Here is a 20,920-nt window from a genome sequence, read left to right as displayed (position 1 = left end):
CCATCTAGCAAGTGTATTTCATCAGAGGCATCATATTATAGTAAATAGGGTCAAGAAGACCTGGGCATGGATCTTGCTTTGGACCATGATCACCTGTATCATGCTGGGCAAATAATTGAATCTCCCTTAGCCTTTTCTTCCCTTATTAGATGTGTGATAGTAATATCCCCTGCCTCCCAGAGTTGTTGAGAAGAGCAAATGAGATCATGTAGGTAAATTGCCTTGTAAACTTTAAAGTGTTTACATACATAAAAGTCATCTATTGCTTTTAGCATTTGTTCTGCAGAGCCCAGATTGGTCGTTAAGATTAGTCAGAAATTGGGCTGCCTTGTAATATTTGTTTTCATTTACTCTATCATATTCATGTATATTATTTTCCTGGTTCTCCTTACTTTATCCTATATTGATCCATTCAGTTCTCAGAATTGTTCATATTCGTTTCTTAAGGTTGCAGTAATATTCCACTACATTTGTAACATGAGCTTGGCCGGGTCTCAGAGGAGATATTTCCATGATGGTGATAGTAGGTATCAAGAGGCAATTTAGAGTGGTGGGCAGAACACTGGACTTGGAATCAGGAAAACATGCTCAGATCCTATCTCAGCTAATCACTCTTAATCTCTCAGTGCCTTAATTTCCTGATTAGTAAAATGAAGAGGCTGAATTCTGTGACTTCTGAAGTGTCCCCTCCCCGCTTCCTGTCAGCTGTAAATCTATGATTCTGTAAAACTCGATAGGGGCAGCTAGGTGGCATAGTGACCCTGGATTCAGATGGACCTGAATTCAAATCCAGCCTCAGACACTTGACATTTACTAACTGTGTGACCCTGGGCAAGTCACTTAACCCTCATTGCCCTGCAAAAATTACCCCCAAAAAAATTAAAAAAAAAAAAGAAAGAGACTCCATAGAGCCCAGGTATCTGCCTCGGGGCTGAACAGGCTACCCAGAATTTCTCAAGTTCTTGTGGTAATTATTGCTCTTGAGGAAGTTTGGGAAAAGAAACTCAAGTACAGTCATATTGGAAAAACTGGTGTCTGGAGGAACCCTGTATAGAACTGTCTGACCCAGGAGCTAAGTAATAAGTGCTACCCTGCCAGATTTCCATTCATGATCCTGGGAACAAGCCAAGCCTGAATTATACATTTGAACACCATAATTTGTTCAGGTATTTCCTCAAATGACAATTACTCACTTTTTTGTTTCATTTTAAGTTGTATTTATTTTTACTACCACTAAAAGCTACTTAGCACACTTGTCCATCATTTCACTAGTTACCATTCCCCAGGTGAGGAGGGATGCTCTTAAAATTTTCTGTAATCAGTAATGGCAACATTGTGTCATGATCAACCATGATAGACTTGGCTCTTCTCAGCAGTGCAATGATCCAAAACAATTCCAAAGAACTCATGATGGAAAATGTTCTTCACATCCACCAAAAAAAAAAAAGAACTATGGATTCTGAATGCAGATTGAACCATACTGTTTCTACTTTTTGATTGTTGTTTTTTCTTTTTTTCCTTTTTTTTTTGAGGTTTTTTCCTTGTGTTCTGATTCTTCTTTCACAACATGACTAATGCAGAAATTTTTTTAAAAAATTTTTTTCTGTAAAAGCTTTCTATGATATATCACTGAGGACTGAAATGACAAATTGATATGGCTTGAGAGGGAGGCAGTGGAAAGAATCCTGGATTTTGAGTCCGAGGACCTGAGTTTGAATTCTGACTCTGACTCTTACTATGTATGTGATGTTGACCAAGTCGTTTAATTTTTCTGGGCTTCATTTTCTGCATCTTTAAAACCTGCTGATTGGACTAGATGAGCTGAGGTCCTACTGTGTGTTAGTAAGACCCTGGAGGGATTTGTTTTTGCCTTTCTTGTATCTCCAGCACTTAGTACAATACCTGGCATATAGTAAGCATTTAATAAATGTTTGTGGGTTGATTTTCATACATAGTCTTCCTTCCCCGTGGTTTCCCAAAAATTGATGACTTAATAAACCACATGGGGGCAGAAATAGCACTTGGAAAGTTGGCTAACTTAAAACTATGATTCTCTAAGAGGGATTGAAATTGAAAAGACCCTGAAAGGACCAGAGAGCAAATTACAAAGTTGAGCTTGCCATTGAGACTATTTAATAACATTTTTAAAAATCATCTCTCTTATCAAATCGTTTTCAGCAGTTGTACAGTGGTATCCTGGCCTATTATTACAAGATAGGTGTTCGGTCAGTGGTTAACTATCATGTCAGACAAAAGAAGAGTAGGAGAAAGTCACAGTGAAGTATCCTTGGAGTTTTAAGTCCTAAAGCCACTTATCGAATTAAAAAATATTTTCTTTCTATTTTGTGAGTCTGCATTCATAGGACAATAATAACATGATGATGTTAGTAGTTAACAGTTATGTAGTGCTTTAAGATTTGCACAGACATTTAAGTTCCTGTGAAGTACTGTCATTATAATTTCCATTTTAAATTACTTGTTCAGGGTCATATAGGTAGGGAGTATCTGAGCCAAGATTCAGACTCAAGTCTTCCTGACTCCAAGTCCTAGATTCTGTCCACTTCACCATCTAGCACACTAGGGAGTTAAGTGTTAGGGGAAGGAGGAAAGAGAAAAAGCATTGATATAGTGCTAATCATGTGCCAGTCTCTGTGCTAAGCACTTTTACAAATATTATGTCATTTGATCTTACTATTGTGAGATTAAAATTGGATATTAGATCATAAATCTCCCCTACTTAACCTTTCAGAAAGGTTGGTGGTTCGAGCCCACCCAGGGACGCCAGGTTAAGTAGGGGAGATTTATGATCTAATATCCAATTTTAATCTCACACTATGAAAGTAATTTTGAAAATATTACAGAAGACAGGAATAGTTGTAAGTTGTATATTTATTCATTCGTTCGTTTATTTATTTGACGATAATTTATCCTAGGTCAGGTCTCTGTCCTGAATCTTCTATCAGGGTTTTTCTGGTTTTGATTTTTAATTGCTTCACAACTTAAAGTGGGAAAAGTTTGGAGAAATATAAACATAAGTTAAAAATTGGAAAATAAGGCCTATAAAGAAGGAATGGTGAAAGGAACAAGGATTATTCAATTTAAAGAAATAGTTAATGAATAATGGTCTTCTGGTTTATTGTTGTTCAGGCCTTTTCAGTCATATTCAACGCTTCTTGACCCCATTTGGGGTTTTCTTGACAAAGATCCTGAAGTGGTTTGTCATTTCCTTCTCCAGCTCATGTTACAGATGAGGAACTTAGACAAAACAGGTTAAGTGCCTTGCCCTGGGAAGCGCCTAAGATTGGATTTGAACTCATGAAGCTGAGTCTTCCTGATTCCAAGCCCAGTGTTCTATCCACCTAGCTGGCCCAGGAAGGAGTTAGAAGGGGAAGAAAAGAGTAGTGAAATGAGAAGAATGTTAGCTGAAGGGTCCAATGTCTTGGATTCAGATCCTAGCTCCGATACGTCTACCTATTTGATTTTAGCAAGTCATTTCCTTCTGGGCCACATTTTTTCCTCATCTGTAAAATAAGAAGATTCAACTGGATGGTTCTCTAAGACTCCTCATAGCTCTAAATCTGGGATCCTGATTGTTCCATCTGTGCCTTTCTACCCAGGAGTTAGACACAGGTAATGTTCACTCTTAATTTTATCTCATATTCTTTGCTAACTCTCTGTCTTCAATATATTATTTGCCCAGAGAGTATGAGTAAAATGACTGTTTGCAAGCCTCTCGCTCTGAACCCTTAACGTGCTATATAAATGCTAGATATTCTTGTTGTCATCATCTCAGTAACACTGCCTCCTGAAGTCGTGGGTCTCTGTGGCCTCTGCTGCTTCTTTTGGCTGGCATTATCTTTACAGTTGCCATGGAAGTTCTCTGAAAAGGACAATTAATTTAGAAGCGAACATCTGGCCTTGGTAGTTAGAATTCTTGGCAACATTCGTGAATATTCAGATACAGCCTCCAAGGAAACCACAGAGACATGGTTATCTGAATCCAACCAGATGACCTCAGAAAAACCAAGATTTCCGTTAATTTGAAGGGCATCAGTTTGACTACTTTTCTTTCACTGTAGACCATAATGAGGAAATTAGCCAAAGGGGCATATTAGAATTCCCTATGTTGGACAGAAATGTTCAAAGGTGGCTTTTCTTTACCTAAAAAATCCTGTATGTGCTCAATTATTTTTAATTGCATTTTATTTTGTTTTTAAGTGAAGAGCCATTTTATCTCCCTCCTACCTCCTCTCCCCTTCGTTGAGAAAACAAGAAAAACAAAACTGTTACAATTCAGGTGTTATCCTTGTTGCAGAGGCCATGATAATCTTCTGTCTCATTCCAGTTTTAGTATATATGCTGACTAAGCAAGCAATTCCATGTACTTATTTATAACATATGTTAGGAAGCAGATTAGAAACAAATGGGCACCAAATTGCCATTTATGCCTGGATGTGATGTCAATTTGGAAGGGCAAAGACAAGCGCCAAATGGGAATGGCATCGATTTACAATCTCCTTGTCCAGACTGTGTCTGGACATGGCCAAGGGGGAGGGGGGAAAGGAGGTGGGGAGGGAGGGAGAGGGAGAGGCCTTCAGCTGCTAGGGCTAAACTCTGCTCCACTGCTTTTTGAACTTTTGAATATTCAGACACAAAAGAATACTCTGTGTGTGTATGTGTGTGTGTGTGTGTGTGTGTGTGTGTGTGTGTGTGTGTGAGAGAGAGAGAGAGAGAGAGAGAGATATGGGGGTGGAAGTAAGGATAGGGATGGTTCTAAGCCCTAGATTAGGAACTATGGAATCATAGAATCTCTCATTTGAGTAAGACCTTTGAGAGATCATCTACTTCAGCCTCTACCTTAAGCAAGAATCCCTGTACTAATGATGAGAGCATAATACTTTAAAATTTGCAAAGCACTCTTTATATTTTAACTCAGTTAATGCTGCTATAGCAGGTAGGGGGCCATATGCTAGGGTTGCAAGCTGATGTTTTGGGAAGACACCAATATATTATACATCAAGAGACCTCAGTTTTAGTGTTCTGTGTGTGACCATAAGTTATTTGAGATCTCTGCATTGGTTCCCTTATCCAAAAAACTGAGTGAGAAGAAACAATTTATGTTAACATCATGTAAAAACTCTTCTGTTATTTTGAAAATGTGTTTAGAAGATCCTGAGAAAAGCAAAGAAATAGTAAAAATTCCCTGAAGAGGTCTCAGATCTGAGAAAGAAAATAAAAAGGTTGAAGTAGAACAAAATATATATTTTGTTTTCATTAGAAAGGACTTAGAGGGGCAGCTAGGTGGCGCAGTGGATAGAGCACCGGCCCTGGAGTCAGGAGGACCTGAGTTCAAATTTGGCCTCAGACACTTAACACTTACTAGCTGTGTGACCCTGGGCAAGTCACTTAACCCCACTTGCCTCACTAAAAAACAAAACAAAACAAAAGGTCTTAGAAATGAAGACTAAGGGGGCCAGGGCCTGGAGACCTGAGCTTTGGAGTTGTGAACTATGTAAGCAAAATGCCATCTGCCACAAAATCATGTTGACCAGAGTGAACGTCCCCAAATAGGGACAAAGTCATCAAGGTGCTATATTTCAGTACCAGGTAACTTCATCTTCAGTAACTTAAGTTCAGCTCATAATTAAGTTAGGCTGCAGGAACAACCTAATTTGATTGAGTTATGTTGAAAGGCAGGTTTGAATAGTAGATAGGAAGCTGTCATCCTGGGTTCAAATTCCCTCTTACTCATGACCTTGGGAAAGTCACTTACCCTTTCATTCCAACACTCTAAATTGCACAATAGTTACCGACCTACATTGGTAAGGGGAGTTCCTGTACCCAACCCAATTAAATCATAGAATCTGGACCAAATAAAAAGCTATAATTAAAAATAGCTTCTTAGGATCTCCAAATCCAAGAAAAAAAAAAAAAAGAACTGTGGAGTATAGATGCTGAATGAACCATACTATTTCTTTTGTTTTTGGTGCTGGTTTTTTTTTTTCTATTTTGAGGTTTTTCATCATTGCTCTGATTTTTTCTCTTATAACAGGACTAATGCAGAAATAGGATTAATGTTATTATGTGTATATGTATATAGATATATAGATATAACCTATATCAGATTACCTGCTGTCTAGGGGAGGGGGGAAGGAGGGGAGGGAGGGAGAAAAATCTGAAATTGTAAAGCTTGTATAAACAAAAGTTGAGAACTATCTTTACATGTAATGGAAAAAATAAAATACCTTATATGTAAAATAAAATAAAATAAAATAGAAAAAAATACCTTAAAAAAATAGCTTCTTAGTGATGCAGCTGGGTTGCTTGAAAGTTGGGGGGGTGCTGGATTTAGAATCAGGAAATCTAAGTTCTAATCCTGCCTCAAACACTTATTAGCTGTGTGACCCTGGGCAAATTCTATCATCATCATCATCATTAACATTTATATATGCCAGGGGCAGCTAGGTGGCGCAGTGGATAGAGCACCAGCCCTGGAGTCAGGAGTACCTGAGTTCAAATCCGGCCTCAGACACTTAATACTTAACTAGCTGTGTGACCCTGGGCAAGTCACTTAACCCCAATTGCCTCACTAAAAAAAAAAAAAAAAAAAAAACCATTTATATATGCCAGGTACTATGTTAAGCCTGTCACAATTATTATCTCATCTGATCCTACAACTCTGGAAGGTAGATGCTATTATTCCCATTTTACAGTTGAGGAAATCGAGGAAAACAAGGCACTTGCCCGGGGTCATACAGCTAGTATGTATCTGATGCTTTATTTGAACTCAGATCTTCCTGACTCAAGGCCAGTGTTCACTGTACCACTTAAATGCTCTCATCCTGTTCCTCTCTCTCAGCCTCCTTTCCTCATCTGTTAAATGGGAATAATAATATCACCTACTGAGATCCTTATGAAGATCAAATGAGGTTATAAATAAATATACACATATATACATACACAATATGTATATACACACATATGTGTATATACATACATATAAAATATGTGTACACATGCGTGCATGCATTTTTGTTGTTGTTTTTTGCAGGGCAATGGGAGTTAAGTGACTTGCCCAGGGTCACACAGCTAGTAAATGTCAAGTGTCTGAGGCTGGATTTGAACTCAGGTCCTCCTGAATCCAGGGCCGGTGCTTTATCCACTGCGCCATCTAGCTGCCCCCGCATGCATGCATTTTTAAAAGCATTGTCATTTAAAATGCCAACTACCTGGTGGTAGTAAGTACTTAGGAGACAAAATTAGGCCTTTCGATTTCCTTATCTTTAAATCAAATTACTATTTTCTTTTAATATGACTCCTCTCACCTAGAGTAAGTATACTGTACCCTTCACCAGCTCAGATGCTATTCAAATTCTTCTTTGAAGCCAAACTCTTTTCTTTAATTCTGTTAGTGTGTTTAATATCTTACTCAGTAAACAGTTTGTAATATATGTTTGGTTAGAAGGGAATTATTGTCGACTGTTTAATGTAACTTCTTTCTTATTGTCTTCTCCTTTGTTGTGTTTAAGTCCTTCTACGTGCTGTGCATCTCTTTGTCTGGGTCTTACAGAATAATCCAGAAAAGTTCAAACAATTATATGTTTCTTTGTGAAATCTGGGTTAACGCCTATTAACAAAGTCCAATGTACAGACTATACCATTCTTCTGAAATTTTGTCGAATGAGATATCACTTGAAATAAGTGGATCATGAGCTGAGGTTTGATGTGGAAATTGCCTTGTGCCTGAGTTAGGGGAGCAAAGGGAAATGGAAAAAAGTTTAGGATTTCATAAATGAAACAATGGAGCCTTTTAGCTGTTGGAATCCAGATTACACTGTTTCCATAGGAGCTGGTGAACATTTCAGTGACCTGATGAGAATAATTTTAGAATGAGAGGCACATTTTTGACAGCAATAAGCTTAGTACCAAAGTTCATGGCTTGTAGTACCTACTTGGGGGTGGGGAGGAAAGAGCAGATTTCGAGTACATACCTTTGAATTACAGGAAAGGGAGAGGAGCCATGTTTGTTGCCCATGGTACTCAGACAACAGGAGTTTTTGGCTCTTGACTCAACCCGTCTTGGAATGTAGAAAACAAACTTGTATTTTTTTCTCTTCTCACACACAAGAACTTTTGTCAATTGATATTTTTTTAAGTGAAAGTTTATTTTAGGAAACTTTATCAGATATTTGGATATCATAAAGTGCATGATGGGTGTGTAGAACAGAATGGAACTAAGTTTGACAGTATAATAGAGATCCAAATGACCTGTGCCTGTCTTTTTTTTTTTTTTTTTTAGTGAGGCAGTTGGGGTTAAGTGACTTGCCCAGGGTCACACAGCTAGTAAGTGTCAAGTGTCTGAGACTGGATTTGAACTCAGGTCCTCCTGAATCCAGGACCGGTGCTCTATCCACTGTGCCATCTAGCTGCCCCTGTGCCTGTCTTTAAGCCATTTAACACGCAAAAATCTAGTTTTACAAAAATGGCATTAGGTAGTGATTATTCACTTAACAAAATGACACAATAAAATTCCTTTGACTATGGAACTTCCTTGATGAATTTTACATGATTCAATTTGCAAAAAAACCCCAAAATTTAGCTACATCTTTTCAGGAATACACCAAATTCTCTTCCATGGATTTGAGTATCATATGCTTAGGGACAGAAGAGGAATGTCAGAGGTCATTGAGGCTAATAACCCCCTTAGTTTACTGATGAGGAAACTTGAGGCCCTAGAAAGTGAAATGACTTGCCCATAGGTAGTGTTAAAACCAAAATTTTTCTGTTTGTTTTCATTTTTTGGTTTTTGCAGGGCAATGAGGGTTAAGTGACTTGCCCCAGGTCACACAGCTAGTTAAGTGTCAAGTATCTGAGGCTGGATTTGAACTCAGTTCCTCCTGAATCCAAGGCCAGTGCTTTATCCACTGTGCCATCTAGCTGCCCTAAAGCCAAAATTTGAAAAGGAAATGCTTATGATTCTAAATCCAATGATATTTTCATGGCTCCAGGCTATTTCTTCATTAAACATGATGATGTTTGTGAAAAGGATTAATTTCAAAACCTTAAGACTGGGAACTGTACAAATCTCTACTGCTTCCTTTTTTCCCCCAAGGTAACATAAATTTGTAGCCAGAGTTACAAGTTTGAGATCACATCTCTTGGCTACCTTTGTAACCTTGGATAAGTCAAATTCCTTCTCTGGGCCTCAGTTTTCTTGTATGTAAAAGGAAGGTGTTTAATGAGCTCTCAGGTCCCTCCCAACCCTAAATCTGTGATCTTATGATACTGTTAATTATTAAATACTTTATTTGTGCAAGATATCCACTGATGCCTCTTCATTATAACTAAAATTTATAGAACATAAATGTTGACATTTAGATATGTATCACTTTAAAGTATACAAAACTGTATTCTCCCTGGTTGTGCCCCATGCCTGAAATGTTCTTTCTCCTCTACTCTCACTATTGACCTCCCTGGCCTCCTTTAAGTCTTGACTAAAATCCTGTCCCCTACAGGAAGCCTTTTCCAACCCTTTATAATTCCAGTTCCTTCCTTCTGTCAGTTATTTCTTATTCATCCTGTATATAGCTTGCTTTGTATACATGTTTCCCTGCCCCCCCCCCAGTTAAATTGTAAACTCCTCGAGATTAAGGTCTGTCTTTTACCCCTTTTGTATATATGTGTTTGCATGTTGTCTCCCCAGTTAGAGTGTAAGTTCCCTAAGGGCAAGGGCTATCTTTTGTCTCTTTTTGTATCCTGGCACTTATCACAGTGCCTGGCACTTGGAAGGCACTTAATACATGTTTATTGAATTGAATTGCATTTATTTAATTTGGATTTCAAAACAAATAAAAGATCTTCCTGGGTCCAAGAACAACACCTTGTCCATTATTCTACAATACCACCTCTTTATTCTTTATGGTATTTCATTATGTGTTTAGGGTTCATAATTTGTTTTGTTTTGTTTTTGTTTTTTGTTTGTTTTTAGTGAGGCAATTGGAGTTAAGTGACTTGCCCAGGGTCACACAGCTAGTAAGTGTTAAATGTCTGAGCCCGGATTTGAACTCAGGTCCTCCTGACTCCAGGGCCGGTGCTCTATCCACTGCGCCACCTAGCTGCCCCTTAGGGTTCATAATTTAATGGGGAAATGGAAGGACTTTCTGCAGTCATTCTCTTACTTTTCAGATTTTTTTGTTACATAGAGTGTAATGAACCATTTCTTTTCATCTATCAGTTTCTCATTCAACAGTGAGATTTCTACCCAAGCACCTGAAGAGAGACCCTATAGAGAAACCCCCTTCATTGACCATTGTTCAGTAAGATGCCATACAAATATAAACAATGGAATGTCACTGGATTTGGAGTCTGAGCACATGGATTCAGATCCTTTCCTCTCAGAGTCAGGACTTGAACCTACTACCTTGAATCCATGGTCAGCTCTAAGTAACTACTCTGTTGCCATGAATTTCTTTTCCTTTGTCAGATTCAAGGATGACAATTTGCCTACTCAGTTTCTCTTTGGAAGGAAAGTTTCTGGGTAACTGGCATATTTTTGACATGTAATGCTAATAATGTTTTCTGATGAGTTTTTCAAGTGCCTGTTAGAATGTGGTGATTTAGGAGGCAGCTACGTGGTGCAGTGTATAAAGCACTGGCCCTGGATTCAGAAGTACCTTGAGTTCAAATCCAGCCTCAGACACTTGGCACTAGCTATGTGACCCTGGGCAAGTCACTTAACCCCCATTGCCCCGCAAAAAAAAAAAAGAAAGAAAGAAAGAAAAGAATGTGGTGATTTATTTTAGACCTTGGTTATAAGATGAAATGACAATCTGAGCATTCTTGCTAATAAAGCTGATAGATGACACAGTCAAATTGGCATGGGTCAGGTGTATAATGAGGTCTAGCTGTATGTATTAGGGGTCCAGCTGTACATATCAGAGGTATAGGACTGACAACTAATGACATGGCACATCCCAGAGGAAATGTAGGCAACTGTCATTGCCCTACCTTTCTCATCTTTTTTTTATAGCATAGTAGCTTTTTCACACTGAGCTGTTCCTTTGGACTGCCTCATGTCTCCATAGCCTGCCCTTTTTTGTTGTTTGTTTCTAGAATTGTGGTGGTGTTCTGTTCTCACATCCTTCACCCCATGAGTTTGAACTTGAACCCACACACAATGGTACACAGTTGTGGTTTGAACCTCTGTCTGCAATCCGCAAAACACGTTGGTTAATGCAAGTAACCAAAAAAACACAGTTCACCCCAGGAGGCTCCACCTAGAAAAGAAACCAGGAGCTGGAGGTGTAACCATGTCCTTTGTGAGATTTTTAACTTGGCTGTGTGTTCGTGTACATGGTGGGTGTATGTGTTTCCACACATTAAAAAAAAAAAACATGTCTGAAGGGGGTGGCAAAACAGAGCACAGAAAGGGTATTTGTGTTATCCTGGAGAAAGGTTTCCCGTGTCAATGATTTTTCAAGGGATACTATTTAAAGGGTTCACTTCCATTTGCTTCAAGTCTTGGTTGCACAATATAAAATCCATCCCTTGTTCTTTGTCATAAATGGAAATCAATGACCTGGAAATACGCAGGTACTCAGCCAATTCACAGGCCTGCCTGAAGTTAGGGGTATAAAAGCTGGTGGTGGCACCTTGTTAACAGCTGTTCTGGCTCAAAAGTTTACCATCATTATACTTAACAAATGTTTACAGAAACATTAGCTGATCATTAAATGCCAGTAATTGCCGATTTGGGGGATGTGGTATTTAATTATATTCTAAGTTTCTTCTGTGGTGCATGAAGGGGTTACTTGGAATAGGACACTGAAAATTGGAATGTAACAAGCTTAGGCAAACACTAGGGCTACTTGTATTTTCTGTTCTCCTCAGATGTAAAGTGTTGAGTTCGTACATGCAAAATACTGTGTAATTCCCAGCAAGCATGAAAAGTGCTTGGATTTTCACATTCTTACTCTAAAAGAAGCCTTTTTTGAGAATCTATAGTGTATTTAAAAGTTTATATTATATGTTAATATCGTATTACATAAAATTTATATTGTATTATGTATATAACCTGTAATTTCCATATTATGGTAAATTCTATGCTGAATGCAAAGAAATATTTTGAGACATGAGTTTATCGATTGAGCCCTAAAAATCATTTTCTAAAATTACTCAGATGTTTACTAAAAAAGAAGGGGGTGGGGCAGCTAGATGGCACAGTGGATAGAGCACCGGCCCTGGAGTCAGGAGTACCTGAGTTCAAATCCGGCCTCAGACACTTAACACTTACTAGCTGTGTGACCCTAGGCAAGTCACTTAACCCCAATTGCCTCACTAAAAAAAAAAAAAGGGGGGGGGTGCTGAGGGAAGCTTAGAGATCAGATCACCTAATCGTTGCTTGAAATTAGAACACAGAGGGGCAGCTAGGTGGTGCAGTGGATAAAGCACCGGTCCTGGATTCAGGAGGACCTGAGTTCAAATCCGACCTCAGACACTTGGCACTTACTAGCAGTGTGACCCTGGGCAAGTCACTTAACCCTTATTGGCCTGAAAAAACAAGAAATTAGAACACAGAGAGGGCCAGTGATTTGCTTGGCTGCTTGACCTAGGTCACACAGGTAACAGGTTAGTAGAGCCTGGGATTGAGACCCCTAAATCTGTTTTTCTTTCTATTATATATCCCGTGCCTTTGCTCTTCCAAATCAGTCAGGTGTTTATTAAGTCAGGCCTTATGCTAAGTATTGTGCTACTTGCTTTAGAAGCTATAAAAAGGTTAAAATAGAGTGTCTCTGAGGATTAAAATAATTACTTTAGACACAAGTTTTGGGTAAGTTTATTATCAGTTTATCAGTTTCTACCAGTAAGGGATTGACCACTTGTCTCCTTAGTTTCTCGTGGTCCCAAGAGAGTGCATATCTACCTATCCAGGTTTTTAATCCCTTTTCGATAAGAGGCAGGTCTATGGCCATCTCTCTCAGACAAAGACCCTCTCCTCATACCCTTCTACTGTAGGAATTCCATCACACAGCAAACAAATCTAATTGGTTAGCATTATTCAAATCTAATAGTTGACATGATTTGAAGGATGCAAGACCCCCAATCAAGCTGGTCTGAGCAAAATAGTTTCATCTAGATGTGGTTTAATCTCCTCAGTAAAGTCCTTGGGCTATCTAGACAGTCTCCACCAAAGACTCCTTTGTGAACTTCAGTCTTGTTTGACCCAGATGAATCTTATTTTCAGGGATAACTCAGACCTTGAGTGGAGGAGAAACAAAGGACTAAGAAAGAAGGGAAGATCTCTGGGTCTCCCAAGATAATGATTATTAATTATTTCTCACATGTCTCCTCACGGAGTTCATAATTGATTGATCAGGACAAAACTAGTACTTGTTAAACCAGGGTTTTTTTGGTTTTTTGGTTTTTTTTTTTGGCTGGGCAATGAGGGTTAAGTGACTTGCCCAGGGTCACACAGCTAGTAAGTGTCAAGTGTCTGAGGCTGGATTTGAACTCAGGTCCTCCTGACTCCAGGGCCAGTGTTTTATCCACTGCACCACCTACCTGCCCCTAAACCAGTTTTAAAAATAAGTACATGAACTGTAGAATATTGATTATAATTGCAATAGGAGTTCATAGAAGCAAGGAAGCAGTGTAGGCTTTCTAGTTTTTTCTAAAACCAGCCTCTTCATTTCATCACATTTATATACTACAACTTGTTCAGCCATTCCCCAAATGATGGGCATCCCCTCGGTTTCCAATTCTTTGCCACCTCAAAAAAAGCTACTGAAAAGATTGTTATACATATGGGTCCTTTTCCTTTTTCTTTGATCTCTTTGGGGCATAGATCTACTAGTAGTATTGCCGGATCAAAGGGTATGCACAGTTTTATAGCCTTTTGGGCATAGTTCCAAATTGCCCTCCAGAATGTTTGAACCAGTTCACAGCTCTACCAACAACAGTATAACACTGGTACTTTCTTGATAGAGCTATGAATCAGTCCAATCATTTTGGACTGATTAATTTGTATTTATACAAGAAGTTTCCAAATTGCTTGTACTCTTTGATCCTTTGTTGAGCATATACATTAAGGAAGCCAAAGATAGGAAGAGAAGTTTGATATATATGTGACAGACTACTGGTAGCAACAATTTATGTGGGAGCAAAAACCTGTAATGAAAGACACTTAAAAAAAAATAAAAAGTGTCATAGTAGAAGAGAATCAGAAAGGGAGCCTGGGACAATGCCTAATGCATAATAGATAATTTAATCCATCCTTGCTGACCTGACTTTAGAAGCTCTCAAGTCCAGGCTGCCCCCAAATAAGAACCCCCTTTGGCACCAATAAGTAAACCCATTCTACTTTTGTATAGCCCTTAAGTTTTTTTTCTTTACATCAAGCATAAAATCTACCTTTTTGCAGCTTTCATTCATCATAGTAGAATAGAAAGAGATTTAGTCTTCTACTCTGACGTTTTCAGTAACTTAAAAAAAATCATTCAACTTAATCCCCATTTTATCCAAGACAATATTAATTTCCAGTTAGCTGGCAAAGAATGGTTATTTTTGCCTGTTCCTTTTAAAGATTGGGAACTGGTACCTTACATCATATTATCAAGCAATGTGACTTAATAATCCTATGTCTTTCAAAGAGGCTGCATCCCACATAGTCACGTGTTTCCTGCCTTGTTATGGCTTAGCCACTGAGCAGTCTTTCTTCTCAACCTGCCACATTTACTTTTGAAAGCATTTTTTAAAATCTTGACCCATCCTTATTTAAGTATTTTTCATAGGAACCACCCACGCATCAGTTTTGTGTGTGCATGTAGCTTACAGTGAATACAGCTGATTTTCATTTTATTTGGATAGCCATGGACCCATTTTTAATAGCATAGTAAAATATCTGAAGAACCCCCCCCCCTCAGAAAATTGCTGAGGTCTGTTTTGTTTTTCTAACCTTCTTGTTGAGAGGCAGAATGGTGGAATGGAAAGAGGGCTGGATTTGGAATTGGCAGACTGGGGTTCAAATCCCAGTTTTGGCTTCTTCTACTAGTATGACTTTGGTTTAGGCCTTTAACTTCTCTGCTCAGTTTCCTCAACTTTAAAATGAATCAGGTAATCTAGATGACCTCAATGCTAAGACATTGGCCCAGTAGTCAAAAGATCTGGGTTCTAGTTTGAGCTGTTACTAGATTTCTGGGCACCCTTGACCTTATCTTCTAGAATTCAGTATTCTCTTATGCAAAGTAAGGAGATTGGCCTGTATCATTTCCAAGGCCTCTTCAAGGCTCTAAGGTCAACTCCTTTTATTCAAACTCCACTCCAGATTCGATCATCAATAGTGGCAGGTAAAAGGGTTGGGATCAATGTTAGGTATCTACAGAATAAACATTGCCTGTGCCTTATAATTAAGGACACCAGAAAAGAGCTTTAAAAAAAAAGAAGAAGAAGAAGAGTCTTTCTCATCCATGACCTTAAATTCCATTTAATGATTTATTCAATTCAATTTCCATTCAACAAACTTTATTAAATGCCTACTATGTGTCAGGTACTATGCTAGGCTTTGAGGATTCAAAGAAAAAATAAATCAGAACAGCTTCCTCAAGGAACTTACATTCTCCTGTGGTGGGGGGGAGGGAGGGAGGTGAGGAGGACATGTACACAGATTAGTTAATTCAGCATGCTGGAACTCGCTCACACACACACACACACACACACACAACCCTTGTCCTAGTGCCACCAGCCCAAAATACTCTGAGCTTACGTGGACTCGATCTGATATTGGGCACCTGATCCAAAGACAAGCAGTTTCTGTCTTTGACTTGTTGCCTCCACATTGGAGTTTTACTTTAGAGATATGTCAAAGTAAAACTTAGATACTGCTCCCATTTAAATTTCAAATGTGAGTAATACATTCTCCAATTTCCATTTTAGGTACTCAGTACTAAATAAGCATCTCCCCACTCCACCCTCCCTACCTCCCAAACACACTTTAGAGTTGCATATTGTTTGAGCAACTCACTGCCTTTGCTCTTCAATTAGGAAATTGAACAGAAATGATATGACTCTTTTCTCAAGGAATGTGCTATAAAAAGAAATCTTCCTCTTTCTCTTTTATAATTAATTTTTATTTTCTTTTCAAGCAGCAGAAATCTGCTTTCTCTCTCCCACTCTCATCCTTCCCCATTGTGAATCCAAAAAAAAAAAACCCCACAAGGAAAATGTGTAGTCCAGCAAAACAAATGTACTCATTGCAAATGTCTAAAAGCGCTTCTCCTCTCTCAAAGGGGACTCTCTCATGTCTTATATTCAGGAACTCTGTGTGTGGTTAAGTGTCTGAGGCGGGATTTGAACTCAGGTCCTCCTGAATCCAGGGCCAATGCTCTATCCACTGCTCCATCTAGCTGCCCCCTATTCAGGAACTCTTGAAGTCAGGAAGTCCATTTTCAGGATCCCTCCCCTTAGGCTTTCAGCAAAGGGGGGAAAAATCTGTCCTGTGCTTTGAAATTCTTATCAGTGGCCTACTTCCTTATCTTGACATGGAAAATTCATTCTCTGAAAACCTCTGTTTCTGTCCTGTGCTCAGAAAAAGAAACAAAAAAGAAGGTGGCCAGTTAGTTAATATTTATTAAGTGGGGGCAGCTAGGTGGTACAGTGGATAGAGCACGGGCCCTGGATTCAGGAGGACCTGAGGTCAAAATCCGGCCTCAGACACTTGACACTTACTAGCTGTGTGACCCTGGGCAAGTCACTTAACCCTCATTGCCCTCCCAAAAAAAAAACCAACTATTTATTAAGTGCCTAATGTTATGGGAGGATTATGGGCCCCGGTTACCCCAAAAGTTGTCTGGGGAGGTCAAGGAACTTTTTCCTTGAAACCTCAAGAGTTTTCCCTTGAAATCAAGTAGGCCTCTCCTTGAGCTCAATCAAGGACATACACACCCAAAAGAAATAAGCAGCACCAGATCAAACTGAGCATGCTCCAGGACCACCACCCAGCATTCCAGTCTTCCTGAGCACCTGGATGAGGTAATCCTGTTGGGAGTGACTACACCAGGAGAAGACCACCTGGAACCACCCACCAGCAGACTGCTGGAACCCACCAGGATGGAGTTAATGCCCATCACCAGATTGCTCAAGACCGATCATTACCTACCTCAGCCTGTCACCAGAGCACCCCCAGCCCATCACCCAATAAGGAACATTCTTACCCACATAACCCTATAAAAGGTCACTCCCCAAGCTTGTCGGGGAGGAAAGTGTTTTGTTTCTTCAAAACCTTCCTTCTGGCCAGTTTCTTTTGTACCCCAATAAACCTGTTCTTTTATTCCTAAATAGGACTTGCTCCAGAGTGTAATTCTTTACAGAGGAATCCTAAAGACCCACGTGCTTTCTCCCCATATGACTACTATGTGCCAGTCGTGCTAAGCACTGAGTATTAAAAGAGGCAAAAAACAGCCCCTGCCCTCAAGGAATTCACAACCTATGTGGGAGACAACAAGCTACATACAAGATAAATAGGGAATAATTAACAGAGAGAAGGCACCAGAATTAGGAGGGATTGGGAAAGACTTCCTGTAGAAGATGGGATTTTAGTCAGGGCTTAAAAGAAGCCAGTAGATAGAAATAAGGAGAGAGCATTCCAGGCATGGGGGACGGTCACCAGAGAAATGCTCAGAACGGAAAGATGGAGCGTTTTATTTATAGAATAGCCAGGAGCCCGATGTCACTGGATCAAAGAATACATGGTGGGGAATAAAGCATAAGAAGATTGGAAAGGAGGGAGGAGAGAGAAGATAAATTTTAAGATGTTTACTGGACATCCCATTTGAGATTGGAGGTCTGCTAAAGTTGGTTGGGGCAGGATTTGAGAATCATCTGCATAGAAATGGTAATTAAATCCCTGGTTGCTGATGAGATCACCCAGTGAAGTAGTGAAGAGGGAGAAGAGAAAAGGGCCCAGGACAGAACCAATGGAACCCAGGAACATGTATGGATGAAGGTGATGAGGTGGAGAGTCCTGGGCCTAGGGTTAGGAAGACTCATTTACCTGAGTTCAAATTTGACCTCAGACACGTACTAGTTGTGTGACCCTGGGCAAGTCACTTCACTCTGTCTGCCTCAGTCTCCTCAACTGTAAAATAATCTGGAAAAGGAAATGGTGGGCGTAGTTAGGTAGCACAGTGGATAGAGCACCAGTCCTGGAGTCAGGAGGACCTGAGTTCAAATGTGGTCTCAGACACTTGACACTTACTAGCCATGTGACCCTGGGAAAGTCACTTAACCCCAATTGCCTCACATAAAAAATAAAATAGACTAGAGGGGCAATCTTGAAGTCAGCAAGATGGTGATTCATGTTATGTCCCTAACATATATGAGCTGTATATTTTAGGAAAGGCTGGAGTTTCTCAGTGACCTCAGGCAACTCTCTAAGGGAGGAGTTGCAAATCTGCTTAAGTAAAGGAAGTTTCCCTACACCCTTGCAATGAAGAGTCCAGAATAACAATTTTCAGCTCATAAAATGTGTTTTCTTTTTAAGTCATTTTTCAGTTGTCCCCAACTCTTCATGATGCTTATTTACAGATGAGAAAACTGAGGCAAAAAGGGTTAAGTGACTTGCCCAGGACCACAAACCTAGTAAGTGTCTGAGGCCAGACTTGAACTCAGGAAGATGAATCTTCCTGACTCCAGGCCCAGCACTCTATCCACTACACAATCTAGCTATGCTCTACGTATTTTTACTGGGTATCCCAAAAGTCCGATTGTACTTGTAAGTCTTAATAGCTTAAAAGTGCAGTTAAAAAACAACAAACCTGTATATAGTTGTCTCATGAATTTATATGTATCCATGTTGTCTCCTTGGTAAGCTTCTTGAGAGTAGGGACTGATTAGTTTGTCTAGCAGTGACTGGCACATATTAGGCCTTTAATAATTATTTATTAATTTTTTGATATAGAAAAGGTGGAGCAACTAGGTGCTGCAGTGGACAGAGCACTGGTCCTGAAGTTGGGAGTTCAAATCTCACCTCAGACACTTACTTACTAGCTGTGTGACCCTGGGCAAGTCACTTACCCCAATTGGCTTCAACATCCTGGGCGTCTCCAGTAGTTCTGTTATATATCTTGCCACTGGACCCAGATGGCTCTGAAGGAGAGAATAAGGTTGGTGTCTTTGCACAGCCCTCCCCTCACGTAAAGCCAATTCACTACAAGTCATGGCATCACTCTGATGTGGTCCTCTTCAAGAATGAAGAACACACTGTATTATACTACAATACAGAAAAAGTAGAGTGGAATGCTGTGTGCATGCTCACATGATGAGTGTGAGAAAGTGTGTAATGAGATAAAGGAATTATCTTGCTTTTCAGTTAAACAATTTCAAAAATTGTTTGTTGGAAAACAAATGTCAGGGCAAGGGTAAAAATTTTCTCAGATCATCCTTCCTTCCTCTGATATAAACTAGAACCTTGGTTTTGAATTGCTGCCTGGTGCCATCCCTCTGCACTTCAGCTTACTTACTTAAGCAAAGAATCCCCAAGACCCAGTGATGACCTGGCACATCTTTGAAAGGATTGTTGCTTGTGAAGTGCTGAGATGGCTTTTCTGCCATGAAAAGGCAGATTTCCAGTGATTAATCAGTCATTCCATGAGTCCAGCTTGTCAGTCCCTGATAGAAACCTTGGCTTTAAAAAGATGGTAGGGTTATTCCCTTCTATAGAGTTTTGCTTTTGAGCAAATGGCAAGTCCTTATAGGTACAAGGCTCAGATGATAAGGGAAGTACGGCTTTTTCTCTCTGGAGAGGGTGTGTACCTATATGAGAAACAGGAAGTTGTACTCTAACTAACTGCCTGTGTTGAGGTTTTAACTCAGGCCGGTGCAGGTGTGCAATAGACACGCCGCTCAGCTCCTCACTTCATCTTCTCTCCAGATACCTTGGCAGCTCCCTACGTGGATAGAAACTCTTTTTAAAAAATTGTTGTGTAGAGAGAAGTATGACCACATTACAGCTGAAAGAACTCTCCCATTCAGGTCTTTACAGGAGGAGAAGAGATCGACCAGATAGTTTGGGACTAAATGGGTTACCCAAGGAGAAGTTAAGGTGAGTGTTTATTAAGGCTTGGCCACAGGTAAAGGCATCTTGTAATTGGAATGGGATTCCTTGACTTTGAAACAGTGGTAATAAAAAGGAAGAGAAATGGAGAGAAAATTCCAGTAGGAATTTAAAGCCTACAGTGAAGAGTTTAATAAAACCCTAAGACAGACCTAAAGTGGGAGCACTAAGGGCTTACAATGTTACTAGATTGGTGCTTTGTAAAAACTCAGGATCTTATTTTACTCCAAGTTATAAAAGACAGATTCCTTGACTACTGGTTTCCACCATGCCTATGGGTTTTATCTGGCAACTTGTAAAACTCTCTTTTGGAAGCATATCTTTTTAATAAATTGTGATTTATAATTTATTAGGATACTTTTACTAAAACCTTAGACTATATATATGGCTTCTCTGGAATCCTCGATGAAGGGGTACACACACACACACACACACACACACACATACACACACACACACACACACACACACACACATTTGTAAAATAAAGGCCTGGTGTAGCTTATTAGATCATGGAGCTTTATTTTTGAGAAGGGAAGTTGGGGGAGGGTTTTTTTTCCCCTTCACTGGGGGTTATTTGTTATTTAAATAGATTTAGACAGAAGAATGCAGTAGAACTGCTTAATGTGACCTAGGAAGGAAGGGTAACTAAAAATTCACAAACTATTTCCCCACAAAGGTTAGGTTTTCTGGAGAGTTGTCTTACAACACAATTTACTTTTTGAGTATAACTAGTGAAAATTCCTCACCTCAGTTTCCAAACAAGCCTTAAAGTGATCCCAAATAAACTATTGAGGAAATAATTTAGGTCCT

General features: G+C 39.5%; 1 protein-coding gene and 1 non-coding gene across 5 annotated transcripts in view; one reads left to right on the top strand and one right to left on the bottom strand.

The window, feature by feature from the left end:
• The window catches only part of LOC122748995 (LIM and senescent cell antigen-like-containing domain protein 1), a 224,781-nt gene that overhangs the window by 117,448 nt on the left and 86,413 nt on the right, over positions 1-20,920 (top strand). The gene's annotated exons all lie outside the window — the stretch shown is intronic.
• Positions 4,269-4,375, bottom strand: LOC122752330. The gene has a single exon (XR_006356089.1). It is a non-coding gene; the product is annotated as a U6 spliceosomal RNA (small nuclear RNA).

Source organism: Dromiciops gliroides, chromosome 3, assembly GCF_019393635.1.
Source record: "Dromiciops gliroides isolate mDroGli1 chromosome 3, mDroGli1.pri, whole genome shotgun sequence".
Lineage (NCBI taxonomy): Eukaryota > Metazoa > Chordata > Mammalia > Microbiotheria > Microbiotheriidae > Dromiciops > Dromiciops gliroides.
This window is presented reverse-complemented; position numbering and strand designations above follow the sequence as displayed.